Source organism: Magnolia sinica, chromosome 4 (genome assembly GCF_029962835.1).
Source record: "Magnolia sinica isolate HGM2019 chromosome 4, MsV1, whole genome shotgun sequence".
NCBI lineage: Eukaryota > Viridiplantae > Streptophyta > Magnoliopsida > Magnoliales > Magnoliaceae > Magnolia > Magnolia sinica.
The window spans coordinates 14,867,119-14,882,436 of NC_080576.1; the positions used below are offsets into that span (position 1 = coordinate 14,867,119).

The 15,318-nt window shown below is 39.5% G+C and overlaps 1 long non-coding RNA gene across 1 annotated transcript; it reads right to left on the reverse strand.

Annotated features, from left to right (window-relative positions):
• Nucleotides 1-11,615: 11,615 nt before the first annotated feature.
• LOC131244376 (uncharacterized) lies at nt 11,616-12,877 on the reverse strand. Its single transcript, XR_009170262.1, has 4 exons — nt 12,726-12,877; nt 12,512-12,615; nt 12,272-12,408; nt 11,616-11,713 (listed from the first exon to the last, which is right to left on the reverse strand). It is a non-coding gene; the product is annotated as an uncharacterized LOC131244376 (long non-coding RNA).
• Between the last annotated feature and the right edge of the window lie 2,441 nt (nt 12,878-15,318).

Consider the following 15,318-nt stretch of genomic DNA (forward strand, 5'->3'; position numbering starts at 1 on the left):
CCAGGGAAAAAAAATGGGACAGTGACAGCCGCCGTTGAAAACTTCCTGGGCCAATCATGATGTTTATTTGAGATCAACTTTTTTACAAGTTAAAAAAAGACATAAAATAAGGTAAAGCATAAATATTTACTTGATCGAAAGCTTCTGTAGCCTAAAGAGGTTTTAATGGTAAGCATTCAATCCCAATTGTTTTATGCGGTGGGGTGCACTTCAAATTTGGATCCTTCTCACTTCTGGATTATGCCCTAAAATGATCTCGGGAAATGAATGAGCAATGTGGATACAATGCATACATCATGGTAAAATAAATGACTTGAAAATGGCATTTACCCTTGAGTGGTCGGGTGTGTGCATTGCCAAACGGAAAGAGACTTATAATGGAACTCTAACGAAAAGAGCATTAATTGTAATGCAATAGACTCTTGGCCTTCAACCAATCCTATTTCACCACGTCACTTCAGTAGCCTCTTGGCTACTGAAGTGTTCAGTATCTAATCCGCTCCTGTCCCATGCTGGCAAACGCGCACTTGCGTGCCTTGCTAGATGCAGTTCGCGTCGCGCACACATCCTTACACACACATCCTTACGTATGATGATCTCCCCTCTCTTCCCTTTACTTTCTTCCATGTGCGACGCTTGGATGAATGTATTACTCAAGGATAACTACTTCGAACCACAAGCTTATGGGGAGAGATTTCTCCAATTCACACCGAAAAAATTTAAAAAAATAAAAAAAATATTTTAGAGAATATGTAAATTAATTGATAAATGAGTAAATGAGTTTTGCAACTAAAACTTGTGACTAATTATAAATAGTGCTAATGGTTTTCGGCCAAACTTGTTATAAATAGTAAAAATGAAATTAAAACAGAAATCTAATTGCCGATCTGATGGTATTTCACAAATTCGGTATGCACAACCCGACATGGTGGGGTTGGGTGGCTAAAGTAGATCATCCTACCCAAAATCATATACAGTACGTCGTAGCTCATTGCGGTCCGCGAGATATGTCCATTTTAAGTCCTGATTATCTGATCACCTCGGTCTTCGATTAGGCCTTTTCTGGTCCATCTTGGCCATGAAACTGTCCATGACCCGCTATACATCAACACGCCATTCCCTTTGCGTAAATGTATTATACATGTCTCTAGTTCTTTTTCTGCTGACGTTTTCTTTTGTCAACTTTAGGTCCTGTCTAGGTCGAGTAAGCATAGCGATGTAGCTAATTCGAAGGGAGGATGGGTTGTCGTACCTCGGTGCCACCTACTTGAATTGTTAGCATATAAGATAGGCGTGGGGCCTTTTTTTTTTTTTTTTTTATTTAGTGCCTGTTCGAGAGTTGTAAATTTTCTCCCACATCAACAAAGTTACAAGCTCAAAGAAAAAAAAAAAAAAAAACTATACATACCAAGGATCTGTTTGAAGGAAATGTGGAAATCTACATGGACATTTACATAGGTGCCAACATGGGACTCTGTAAGAGGCCTGGGCATTCATCCACTCACATTTAATGGAAATTGGTGTTCTGGAGCAGGAAGGACTTGTAGATAGATATAGATGTAGAAACAACAATGGTGTTTGATTTTTCATTTCCACATCTCATATCCAAGGCGCAAAAGCAACCCAACTGAAACAAATGCAACTACAGCGACAGTCCAACGCTTCACATTACCTTCCTTCTTCTCAATGTGGTCAACCAAACGGCTCACATGCCTTTCCTTCTTCTCAATGTTCTCAGCCAAATGCTTCGCTTGCCCTTCCTTCTTCTCAATATTCTCAGCTAAACGGTTCACATGCCGTTCCTTCTTCTCAATGTTCTCAGCCCAACGATTCACTTGCTCTTCCTTCTTTTCAATGTTTTCAGCCAAACGGTTCACATGCTCTTCCTTCTTCTCAACGTTTTCAGCCAAACGATTCACTTGCTCTTCCTTCTTCTCAATCTTCTCGGCCAAACCATCAACATGCCTTTCCTTCTCCGCAATGTTCTCAACCAAACGGTCTGCATGCCCTTCCTTCTTCTCAATTTTCTCAGCCAACTGGTCCACATGCCTTTCCTTCTTCTCAATTTTCTCGGCCAAACGGTTCACATGCCCTTTTTTCTTCTCAATGTTCTCAGCCAAACGGTTCACAAGCCCTTCCTCCTTAATGTTCTCATCGTAATAAGACCGCAAATGCTCCAAAGCATTCTGAATAGGAAGAACATGGTAAGCAGGAGTGAAATGAAAGTCGTCCAATGACTTTATAAATTCTGCCACCTCCTCTTCCACAAAATACCCTTCCAAAACCCCTGCATTTTTCAACACCGCCACATCTTCTCCGCCCTCCACTATCATATTCAAGAACCGGACGTAATCGGACACCGGCCTTTCCTTGTAAGAAGCTTCTAGAACCAGCAGATTCCGTATAACCGTTTCCGTCAGATCATTCAAAACCAGAACCGGTAACCGGAGAAAACCGTTCTTGAAAAGGATCCCAGCTATGTTCTGAACCCCTTCCGATTTGAACCGGATTCCTACCCGAACCATTTCTTTAGCTGTTGGGCAATCTGTCTTTGCTATTTCAGGCCGAGCGGTGCTGGTTTCCGCTTCTTTAGACTCGAACTCGCCGGAAATGGTTGTGTGTAAGCAGTCCAACAGGGTCTTTTTCTTACCCAAGTCGAGACTTGGCGAGGCGGTTTGCCGGAAAATCGAGTAGAACTTGCAGAAACTTACAGTGACTTGCGGGAAATCGTCCTCTGAGAACCCGATCCGAAATGTTTCGGGTTTAGATTCGGAAACTTCGTCTGTGTTCTTCGTCTTTTCGGATACTGTGGCTTTTAGCGCAGAAGGAAGCTCTGCAACGACAGCTTGAACGAGCTCGAGCGGCAACTGGTTGTCGAGCTTCACAATATCATTAATGGCAGCTACTTCGTATTTTCTTCGTAGTCCTTCCGGGTTGGAATGAAGATCGGTGAGGAAGCACGAGACTAGGAAAACAGCATCTCCCACGATTCTAATCTGCAGGAGATGCAAGAACTTCTCCATATCCAGCCCACGGGTGTCGTAATCTTGCGCCTCTGTTATTCTTGATAGGATGGTGGATATGCTTTTTGACTCTAACAGGTGTTTGGTGATGCATCTCCAGAGCTCGTCAGGTTCGAAACCGGAGTCAGGTTTGGAGAGGGAGAGGGAGGTCAAGATGGATTTGGATTTGAAGGGTAACGAGTCATTCCAGTCGTCGTCGTCGTGGATGGGGCCGAGGAAGATAGTTTTGGAGTCGAAGGCATTGGGGTGAGCTGGGCGCAGGTGGGTCGGGACGCGCGAGACCGGGTGCTGGATTGGTTGGGTGGGTGAAGGCGAGGAAGGGAGCTGCCTTGGTTGGGAGACTGGGGCCCGGGGCGGGGATGGTGACGAGGACGGGCTAGAGATTGTATTTCCCATTTGAAAGATGGAGATGGGGATAACGAGAGAATGGGCTTGGAAAAAACGGTTGTGATAACGAGAGAATGGGCTTGGGAAAGAACGGTTGTGATTTCAAGGTTTTATATTAGATTTTCAGAATCCATTTACATGACTGAAGAAAAAGTACAAATTTATTCTTTTTCTTTATTGATAACAATGCATATTCTTTTCGTTCGATCTCTTTTTGAAGGGTGGAATCGTTGGTTGCCCACGGAGCACGGGATGTATCATGCATCCAAAAACGGATTGGCTACAGTAACCAATGGCTAGTGGTCTGTGCTCTGTGAACCCCAGCATGATGTATGTGTCTCATCCATGCCGTCCATGCATTTTTCCAGATAATTTTATGTTATGAACCCGAAATTGAGGTAGATCAAGATCTCAAGGGGCCACACAGTGTTGATTGAACTCTCACCGTTAAAAACTTCTTGGCGATACGAAAGTTTTAGATCAAGCTGATATTTGCTTTTTGAGTTCATCCAGGTATGTATGACCTGATTTACAGGTTGGATGTCAAATAAACATTACAGGGCGACAAGAGGTTTTTAACGGTAGATGTTCAATCACTACTGTTTCCCTGTTTTCCCAGGACCCCGGACTCACCCAAGACGCTGCGTCGCTTACTGTGGGGTCCATCTTGATTTATGAATTCCGTATCCACGCTGTTTATCCGATTTTCAATCATTTTAGGGCATTATACCAAAAATGAAGAAGATCCAATTATCAGGTGGACCATACCATAGAAAACAGTGGTGATTAAACGTGCTACCATTAAAAACTTCATAGAACCCATCTTAATGTTTCCATAGCGTCTATTTTACATCCAATCCGTTGATAAGGTCACATGAGCATGGATGAAGGGGGGAAAACAAATATCAGCTTGATCCGAAAACTTTTGTAACCCATTAATGGTCAATCACCATTTCTCCCTATGGTATGGTCAACCTGATGATTGGACCTTCTTTGTTTTTGGACGGCCTGGATAAAGAATAGATATATCAAGGTGGGCCCCACTGTAAGGGTCGCACCATCTTGGAGACTACCCCCACCAGTACCTAGCCAAAAATGTACAGTCCTGTCAGTAGATTTGTGGGCCCACCATGATGTCCATGTTTAATGCGTTCATCCATTTTGACATATCAGTTTAGGGCATGAGCCTGAAAACAAGGTAGATTAAATGCTAAAGTGGACCACACTACATGAAGCAGTGTGGATTGAAAGCTTACCGTTGAAAACTCATCGGGGAGCTGAGAAGTTTTAGATCAAAATTGATATTTAATGTTTTCCCTGAGTACCGGTCCAAGTGACCTTATGAACAGGTTGGATGACAAATAAATATGACACTGGGCCATAGGAAGTTTTCAATGGTAGGAATTCATAACTGTTTTGTATGGTGTGTCTACTTAGCCTTTTTTGGTTCATGGTCTAAAATGATCTGTACAAACGAATGAACGGCGTATACATCTGGTAGCCCCACAGATCCCCTGACAGGATCGTCTCTCTAGCTAGGTCATGCCCAATCCGCGGCCGAGATGGTCACCATATTGGGACGCCGATTGTCTACTGAAACTGACTGGTGGGTCCTCTGTGGGCCCGCCATAATAATTATGTGTTTTCATCCATGCTGTCGATCCATTTTCATATCATTTTATGGCATCAGCACAAAAATGAAGTAAATCCAAATCTTAAGTAGGCAACGTTACAGGAAACAATATTGGTTGAACACTCACCGTTGAAAACTTGGGCATAAAAGGTTTGAATCAATCTGATATTTGTTTTTTCCCTTCATCTGCGTCTGTATGGCCTAATCAACATGTTGAATGTCAAATAAACATTACAATGGAGCCTTGAAAGTTTTTAATGGTGGACATTCAATCAATACTGTTTTCCGGTGGTATGGTTCACCTAAGATTTAGATCTGCCTCATTTTTGGGATCAACCTATAAAATGATCTGAAAAAATGGATGGCCGGTGTGGATGAAATACATATACATGGTAGGGCCCAGAGAGCACTGACCAATAGCCAATCTGCCTCCACCATATTCTGATGATTTGATCATGAGAAAGTAGGGTGTACATCGAGTCGAACTAGGTCGAGCTGGCCTCAGCTCGACTCAGCTCGGCCGCTCGCTGACCCCAGCTCGAACTCGACTTGGCTCGGTCCTCGAGCTTGACTGGCCAGCTCGGCTCGGTTCGGTCAGCAGCTCGGGCTAGTTTGAGTCGAGTTCGAGTCAAGTTCATGCCGGTGTAGCATTTTCACAAACACATGGACTGCACCTTTAAAATCTCACTGTATGTAAAATAATAGTAGTGGTTTTACAAGTATTTTATCAAACACCTTCTAAGCAACATAAAAATCAAGAAAAAAAAAAGATATTTGTTTCATATACATACCTTCCTTGCCATCAGCCACACTTCATTGAGTTATTTCATCAAACACTTGGGGAGCAACATCAATATCAAAGTAACCAAGTCACCGAACTGGTTCGATCCGAGTTGGGTTCGATTCGAGTCGAGTCGAGCTAGGGCCAGCTCGAACTTGACTCATACTCATTTTCGAACTCAAAAAATCAGCTCAACTCGGCTCGAACTCAGCTTCGAACCGAGTCGAATCGAGTTTTTTCGAGTCAAGTCGAGCGAGCTAACCAAGCTAGCTCGGTTCGTGTACACCCCTATGAGTAAGCTATTATCTGATGACCACGCTTCAGCGATGATCCTCCCCCTCAATTTCAGAAATGAATGTAAATCATTGAAAAATTTCCTTGTTATCTCTAAACGTGTGGTGATTAAAATATTAGAAACTAGAGGCAAAATTGGATTTTTGCTGTATATACAATTTCATTTTAAATTTTTTTACGAAATAACTGAATCCCTAATTGCATGAATTACAATAGAAAAAAATGAATTTATACTTATGTACAAGAGGCAAAGCAAGTCAACTATCTAAATAGGAGAACGTGCCACCTCATGAAGAGCTAGAGATGGCTGAAATGGTGTTTGAATCAATTCAGCTATTACACCCCCTCAAGCTAATGGGCCATGGGCAGACCATTAACTTGTCTCATAATGTCAAAAACAAGTTGTTACAAGGCATTTTGTCAAAATGTCGGTGACTTGATCAACTGTAATAATGTACCGAACATCAAGATCCTTGCGCACAACTCTCTCGACTATAATGATAATCTACCTCTAGATGCTTTGTCCTTCTGTGAAATACAGGATTAGCTGTAAGAGAGATTGAGCTAACGTTGTCAAAATCTGTAAGTCTTTAAATAAAAGTCTTAACCAAGATATTTCAGCAACCGTGTGGGCTAGTTGACGATACTCGGACTCAATGTTGGATCAAGAGACAGTTGATTGCTTTTTGGCACTCCAAGAAATGGAATTATACCCAAGATAAATGCAATATCCTCCTGTAGATTGTCTATCTACAGGACTCGTTCTCGGCATAGCCAGCATCAGCATAGGTTTCAAGCTTGAAGGATCTAGATTGAAACAAAAAACCAAAATCAATTGTGCCTCTAACACATCTCAAAATACGTTTTATGAAAGTCCAATGAGTAGTTGATGAGGAGTGCATATTCTGACACACTTGATTTACAGCGTGGGCTAAATCGGGCCTAGTAAGAGTTAGGTATTGCAGTGCTCCTACCACACTTCGATATTCAGTGGGATCTTTAAGGATATCACCATCAGAAAGGCCCGTTTTCTTGCCACTTAGGAGTAGGTGACGCACACGGTTTGGCATCTTCCATTTTAGTGCATTTGAGAAGGTCCACGACATGTCTAAGTATAAACCAGTTTTGAAAAAAATAACCTTGAGTCTAAGAAAATAATGCAGGTAGCCCAAGTCTATGGCGAATAGTTTTCCCAGGTCAGCAATGAGATGATTAAGATGAACTTCACTATTGCCAGTAATAAGAATATCATCCACATAAATTAGTAATAGAACGAACGCACCATCCTTAAGATAAGTGAAGAGAGAATGGTCATCTTTGGAGCCAATAAATCCAAGATTTTCAAGGTATTGAGAAAATCGTTGGAACCAAGCTCAATGTGCTTATTTCAAACTGTAAAGGGATTTATGTAACCGACAAACATGGTTGGAAAAAAATGGGATCTTCAAAACCTTTCGATTGTCATGTATATACTTCTTCATTTAAAACGCCATGGAAAAAGGCATTTTGAACATCAAGTTGCTGCACAGTCCAATGTTGATTTATGGCAAGAGCTAAGACCGTCCGAATGGTAGTGTTTCACTACTGGACTAAAGGTTTCTGTGTAGTCCAACCCACGTTGTTAATGAAAACCATTTGCACCATTTGCCACAACTCGAGCTTTATGGCGATCTCTGGAGCCATTACACTTCTGCTTAATTTTATAAACCCATTTATTAGAAAGAACATTCATATAAGGTGTTTGGTGCACAATAGACCATGTGCCACACTTTTGAAGGGCATTAAATTCAGAGCACATCGCCGCACGCCATTCAAATTGTTTCTTTGCCTCAACAAGCCAAGAAAGTTCGTTATGTTTATTTTCGATAATTGCAACGAAAGCGTATTTGGGATTTGATTTCCAAGTACTATCTTGTTCTTGTCACCATGGGATGAGTAGATGTAGAGCAAATAGAAGAGGCATGTCCAGTAGTTGTGGCTGTAGTTGAGGGACCTGGAGGAGGTTCATAAAGGTTTTGTGAACAACCAATGGGACTTGGGGTAAGTGTGGTGTTGGTAGTGGGTAAAAAAAGAAAGGATGAATTGGCACTAAGGGGCGGTGTAGGTTGGATGGGAGGTGCGGAAAATGACGAGTTGGGTATAGCATTAGGATTAGGTGGTGGTGCTAGAGGAGATGGTTGTAATGGATAAAGGGTTGTGGGTGAAGCTGATTGTTCATGCAGCACTACAAGACAACGAACTTTTACCGGCAGTCTACAGCGCCGGTAAAAGCCTCGGGGCTAGGAAAGCGCCGGTATATACGAAAATTACCGGCGCTACGATACTTTATCGGCGCTCATACCCTCCTTTTCAGCTCCTATTCGGCCTTCACCGACGCTTTTGGCGGTCGTTGGTATTTCTGAAAGAAGCGCCAGTAAAAGTGGAAAAGCGCCGGTAGAACTCTACCCAAGCGCCGGTAAGGGACAATTTCTGAGCACTTTTATTCATGGAAAAGCACCAATAAAAGTCTATACAAGCGCCACTGAAAAGCTTTGTATAGATTTGAGAGTCCAATAATTTTTTATTATTATATATAATTCAATTGAAACCTATATTTTTTTTAATATTTAAAACATAAAAAATGTTGCAATACAATTAAAATTGAATATTAAACAAAATTTATATTACTTTACAATAAAAAAAATATAATATTTACAACAATAAATTGAAAATGGTCTTGAATAATTTTTTTTTTGTTTAAAAAAAAAACAAAAAAAAAAATCCTCTATGTGGTTTACCCCTAGCACGAGTGGTGTCAAAAGGCTGAAGTGGTTGTAGGCTTAAATTTAGGCACAATTGATTAAAATCCTGCATAGAAGGGAAAAAAAGTCAAAAAGTAGCATTCAACAAAGATAGAATAAATGAATTAAAAAATAAGCCATTAATTACAAGGTTGAAACAATATAACAGAGTTATCAATGGTTAGATGGGCCATTTAACAAACAACATGCAACAATTTAACCAACCAGTTTTTTTTTTTCCATAACAAATTGAACCAACTAGTTTTAATACTATGAAATGTTTTTTGCAGTTATTGATACACTACGAAACTTAGACATGGTCATAAATGTCAATGTTAAAAATAGACAATGTATCAAATGATGGTGTTTTGGTCAGTTGTCCATGTTTTGGCAATCTCGGACCATTTGATTATCCTTGTAATGTTAACTATCAAAGGTATAAATGTTAACTATCAATGCCATCTTAATGTTAACATCAGGCATATCCAAAACTCACATACATGCATCACATATACCTGTGCCCATCCATAAATACACAACAGGTACTATATATGCCACCATGTATGTTAAAGAGATGGAGATATGCTAATATTAGACTACTGTAGTCTGTATACTAGGGGTTTTCAGACTGTTTAACTACAAGACATCTAAAAAACTGCATTTGTAGGCAATTTAAGAAACATTGATGCAGCGCGCAAATGCCCATCAGCACAAAGAAGAGAGTTAAAAACAAGTGGACAGTGTGCTGAGGCAGTGAGCCTTCTTGGGCACCTGCTTACCTATCATGTAAGATCCTCCATCTGTTGAGTTAATATATTCACCATTTTATACATAAATGTGTATGAGTGATGATCAGGAGTCCTATTTCTTTACGATCTTGGTTACTAGATAGACAAGGCCATTTCCACCATGGGCTTCTAAACACTAGTGATTACTAGCTTCACTACAAAAAAAAAAAGAAAAAAAAAAGGAGCACCCAGAGATAATGTGGGAGTTGATAGCTCAATCGAAAGACTAGGAATTACCTATCCCTGCACCCAAAAGTGGATGATTTGGTTAGATGGCCTACCACTAATTAGTCAATCATCCTCACTACTTGGTGAGTTTTGATGCCAACCATAATCAACTATGTTAACTCCGTCCACCATGCTGGAATCCACGGTCATCGTAATCAGAATTTTGGCCAGCCTAGCCTTGTGGTTTCTGTAGCCTTGTTGGGGCCTCTAGGAATAACAAGATATGTCTTGCAAGTAACATAAAAGATCAAATTCCAACCTATGCTCATCTAGGGCCTAATATATATATATATATATATATATATATATATCATCAATGAATGCAGGTGTTGGATTTCTTGTAAATGAGATCTTATCGACATAGTTTTGGACTTCTCATTCTGCTTTCCTCTTCATTTGAAAGACATCCATCCAAGTACTAACCCTCCATTTAGCAAGCAAGCAACAACACACTTTAGAGCTAAACTAGTTGGAAGACTTGTGAAGGCAGGAAATCTTGTATTGCACTATAGTTAACCTAAGATCTTACAACTTCCAATAGTGAACTAGAGACATCTTACAACTTCCAAGGTTTCTATGGTCTATGAGGTTTGTTGCAATTAAGGAACCCCTCCTTTTATAGAGCCAGGAATCTCTTACCACTTTTCATAGATGGCTACGATGATGCCATGTGATAATCATCCAACAGTTGAGAATTCTTTTAGATTCTCTCTATATGGCACTATCTACAGGACCCCTTTAGAAAACTCTAGAAACTTCTAGAGATTTTTAGGGGTACAAAAATGCGAAAATGGCTCACCAAATACAAAAAATGGTTCATGGGCATGAAAATGGCTCATGAGTACAAAAATGTATCGGGGGGTACAAGAATGGCTCACCAAATACCAGAATACCAAACTTTTGGTTATCATGACCCTAGCACTAAATTCTATCATTCTATTAAGTTCTTGACTAGATATTGCTAACTCTAATCCAACTGCACATTGAGGTGAAGCATATCTAATTGTTTCTCTATTTGCAGCTTTCAAAACTAAGTTGTATGATATCATATACCTTCTTGGATCACTAGGACAGCTTGAATTTCATGTAGAAACACGAATCAATGGCTTCCACAACAGAACATAATGACAGATAGTGTAATGCACATAAAATGAATGTAAAAAGTATCCTAGGAAACTTATCTTTACAAGATGTGAGCGACAAAGATCTTCCAGGCTTGCTTGTGAATTCGGATCCTCCTGTCCAAAGGCTCCATTGCAATCAAAACTCACACTATTGTCATTGTGCTGCATAAAGATTAGTGAGGCATGGATGACATAAATAATTGATCAAATCTAATGTATCCCAGGTTGAATCGGATGGTATAAGATTTCTTAATAAGCCAAATCACATGAATAAGGTTTTCCAAAACTGCAATTTCTTTGGTAAACCACCAGTAGTCACAAGGAGTAGAGTACTGGGAAAGGCATCCGAGATTTTGAAAGTGAAGACAATACACAAATGCCAATGATGATGGATATATCCCTTAGAAGTGTAATCTATGTGGTGTGCTAATGATAACAACTGGAACAACTCAAGGTGAGGTTTAGTCGATTTTCTAGCAGCAGTAATGTCCATCTTGGTTCACCCAATGCTCGAGGAAAGCCACATCAGCAAAGAAATTACAATAAAAACAAGAAGTAAAATAGGCAGGAGATTACGTCAAAGTTGGGAAAGAAACCAGGATATAGACTAGTCCACATAGGAGGATGCTCAGGTGCCATGGTCAAGCATTGAGGTACTGAAGTTGGGTTCTCAGCCTGTCAATAGAAAAACTGTCACTTAAAACTAGCTTTTATGTGAGACAACATGAATTAACAAGTAGACTTCCAGAATGACACTGAACATTAACAAGGTTCATTATCTGCATGTTGGAAAGAAGGCCCAAAACCAGTTAGAGATCAATCAATATCTATAAAGGTAACATGTGCAGTAGCAAAGTATCCATCAATGATGAGGACCCTGTAAAGAGATGAGATTGATTTTTATTCTAATTAGTTTCACAAGCTTTTAATTAGATCCATTGATAAAATAATTTGGAAAATGTTCTAGCAGATGTGAACTTCTAAAGAAGAAATATTAGCTATGCAGAGCATGTTCCATTAGGCGTGTATATGGGAAAAGCATCAGGATCTGATAAAAATCATTTTCCCTTCATGAACAATAGATCATCTTCATCATCATCATCCAAGAATTAATAAATTTGGGGTCATAAGACAAGCTTCATTAACAATAGATAGTAGTAAGAAAAGGTTCACTTTTCCATGTTCATATATCAAATTGGCATACATAAAAACTCGGAAGTATGTGTCGATTACCCTAATATTCCTGTTTTTAGGCACCTCAAAAGGGCTGCAATGAAAATGGAAGCCAGCCAAACTCTCACTCTCCTTCGAACCATGGGCAAAAGAAGGGGGGGAAATCCCTAGGTTCAGATTGAGATTGTGGGCAGTTCCTGTATCAAAAACATATTAAAAGATTCATTCATAGGCTTCCAGTTAGCACATAAAGAATCGTTCTTGAGTAAACAAAACAGGATCATTTGAATTGAACAACACCTCCAGAATCAGCCTACACGGCTATCTCTCCTTCATATGTACTTGGTTCGAAATTGGAAACAGCTTCCCTTCCATTACATTTTATAGCCGCCTTGTCATAAGCCCTGAAGTCCAAAAGAAAAGAGGGGAATTCAAGTTGGATGGAACCATTAAAGGTTGAGATTCAGGGTAATGAAATTCATCATCAGAGAGAAAAATTCATGAGCAATTAGACCTTGCAGCTTCTACTTTGCTGTCAAATAGCCCAAGATATATGTACCTGCACTCAAACATAATGTTCCATTGATGAAGACAGGATTCCCAAGGCTTTTAGAAAATTCTAGGTTGTTGATCAGAAGCTTTTTATAAACAGAGGGTTCCAACAAAAAGGGGGAGAAAAGAAGAGGTTTTTAAGTTATTTTAGCTTGACAGCTTAGCTTGATGTTTTTGCAGAGGAGCTAAAAGACCCTGGTTACATTCAACAAATTGATGCATGGAAAACAATCGATCCTTTGACCCTCTGTCCTTAAAAAGTCAAAAACTATCAAGGCAACAAATGTTGTAACTTGAATTCCATTACATCTATTGGCCCCACATTGATGCATGTGTTTTCTCCACGCCCTTCCATCCATATGCACCCTTCACACGTGGCATTCAAGTGTACAAGTGACCAATACCATACTATTTCCAGACATGCAATTATTATGCGATAAGAAAAGAAAGAAAGAAATTAAGAAAAGAGGTGGTTGTTATATTCATGCCCATCTAGTAAATGTGGACCATTGGTTGCAATTGGTCCACTCTTGTTGGATTGAATATGATAATCCAATGCAGGAGATGTCATGCCATGCCATCCCACGATGAGGACCACCAGTCAATGAATTAATTACCTAGAAGTTAAGCCCCACCATGTACCATTGATGGATCGAACAATCACATTCTTCAACAGGCATCATAAAATACTTTGTGAAGCAATAACACAAGATGAGGAGAGAGCATACCTGCTGTGCTTTTGAATTGCATTCGATGTAGGCAGGTGAACCAATCAGCTTCTTCAGCTCTTCTCCCTTGAACATAAATAGAACCATGGCTAAAAGGTCATCCCATGTACTAGGAGATAAAACCAACCAAGAAGGTATTTTGATTGCAAGTGGAAGCTACAATTATTGTAAAACATCCTACCTGAGCTGTAGTGATGGGAACTGCACCAGGATGATCAACAAAGAACTGCTTATCATCCCGAAGATCTGCAAACAAAGAAAGTGAAACTACACAAGTCATAAAAATAAATGGAACGAGGGATAAAAATACAAGCTTCAATATAAAACTGATAATGAGATGATTATCTGTGCCAAAAAGAAAGAAAGAAAACCCTCCAAGGTTGCATATCAGACCATTTGATTCTTACCCGTTGTCATTCAAGGTCAGATCCATGCACTCAAAAGAATACATAGTGGCAGAAATCTTACATAACCAACCATAGAAACCAAAATCTGGAAACAGAAAGAGACACCTTATACTAATTGCCTTCGTTAACTGATTTCTCAAAGTCTCATCAACTGATTTCTCACCCATTCAAATGGAGAATAACAGATGTACTAGTTCAACATCTGCTAAAAGTTGGGTATCTCAGTGTTGTCAACCTGACACTGTCAAATATGAAAATTCCCATCTTGTTGGCTTTTTAATGGATTTACTGTTATGGTTTTGTGGTTTCAAAATGAAACAAATAGCTTTTTCGCCTTCTCAAACTTGTCCCACAGGAGCATTTGAACACCTTTATAAGTAAAGAAGCACCTTTAGGGGCTTGAGCCCCCTTTTTCATGCGCATGGATGTGTTTATTCTTATTTAATGAGTGATGTGTAACCATATGCGCATGATGGATAGCCAACATCAAAAGAGGGCCTTATAAGGTAGGTGGTCTATATTAAAAGTAACCCCATGTGATGGATGGTTTACATTGATGACAAGGTCAAAGTGGGCCTAATATAATGAATGGTCACATCAATGGTTTGCCTCACATAATGAATGGTATATATCAAAAGTAGACTCATGAATAAGTAAAAACTGGAAGACATTTTAATAAAAGATATTTAAAGAAAAAAAAAAAGAAAGAGAGAAGAAAAGAAAACTTAATGAAAGAATTGTAAAAGAGAAGAAAAGAAAAATTAATGAAAGAATTGTAAAAATTACATATGTAATGTTAGAAACCAAATAAAATTTTCAACTTCTTAATGATAAGTATGCTTTTTACCAAACATACTTCTCTGTCCCTAATGAAACCTTCCCAATGTAATGAATACATTCCATCCTCTGTTTTGGCCATTGATCAAATGTTCGAATCATCTGACCAAAAGTAATTTTTCAAGATTTATGGTCCACTAAAAGTAAGGGGCATATGATGGACAACCTAGATTAATAAACCACCTTTTTCAATATGATCAATTAAGACCCTATTTTTATTGGTCATTGATCAAATGAGCATAAACCACCAATAAAGGTGATTTTTTATGGTCAAGAGAAATTGAAGGAAGGACCACATGATGGACTATCTAGATCCATGATAAGATCTTTTACTGTATGATCTATTTGCTCCTTGCCATTAATTAGATGATTAGCATCTGCTTACCAGAGGGATGACTCGCCCATGAGTCATGGGCAATCGCACGTGGGCCCCAGGTGATGGACGGTACAGATCAATGATTCAGATTCTCTAATAGAATCAATCTAGAACACCCATTTCCTCACCCATGGATCGACCAAAGTGACTACAACTGATCCAAAGTGGGGCCACATGATTGATGATGTAGACCAATGATATGAAGAA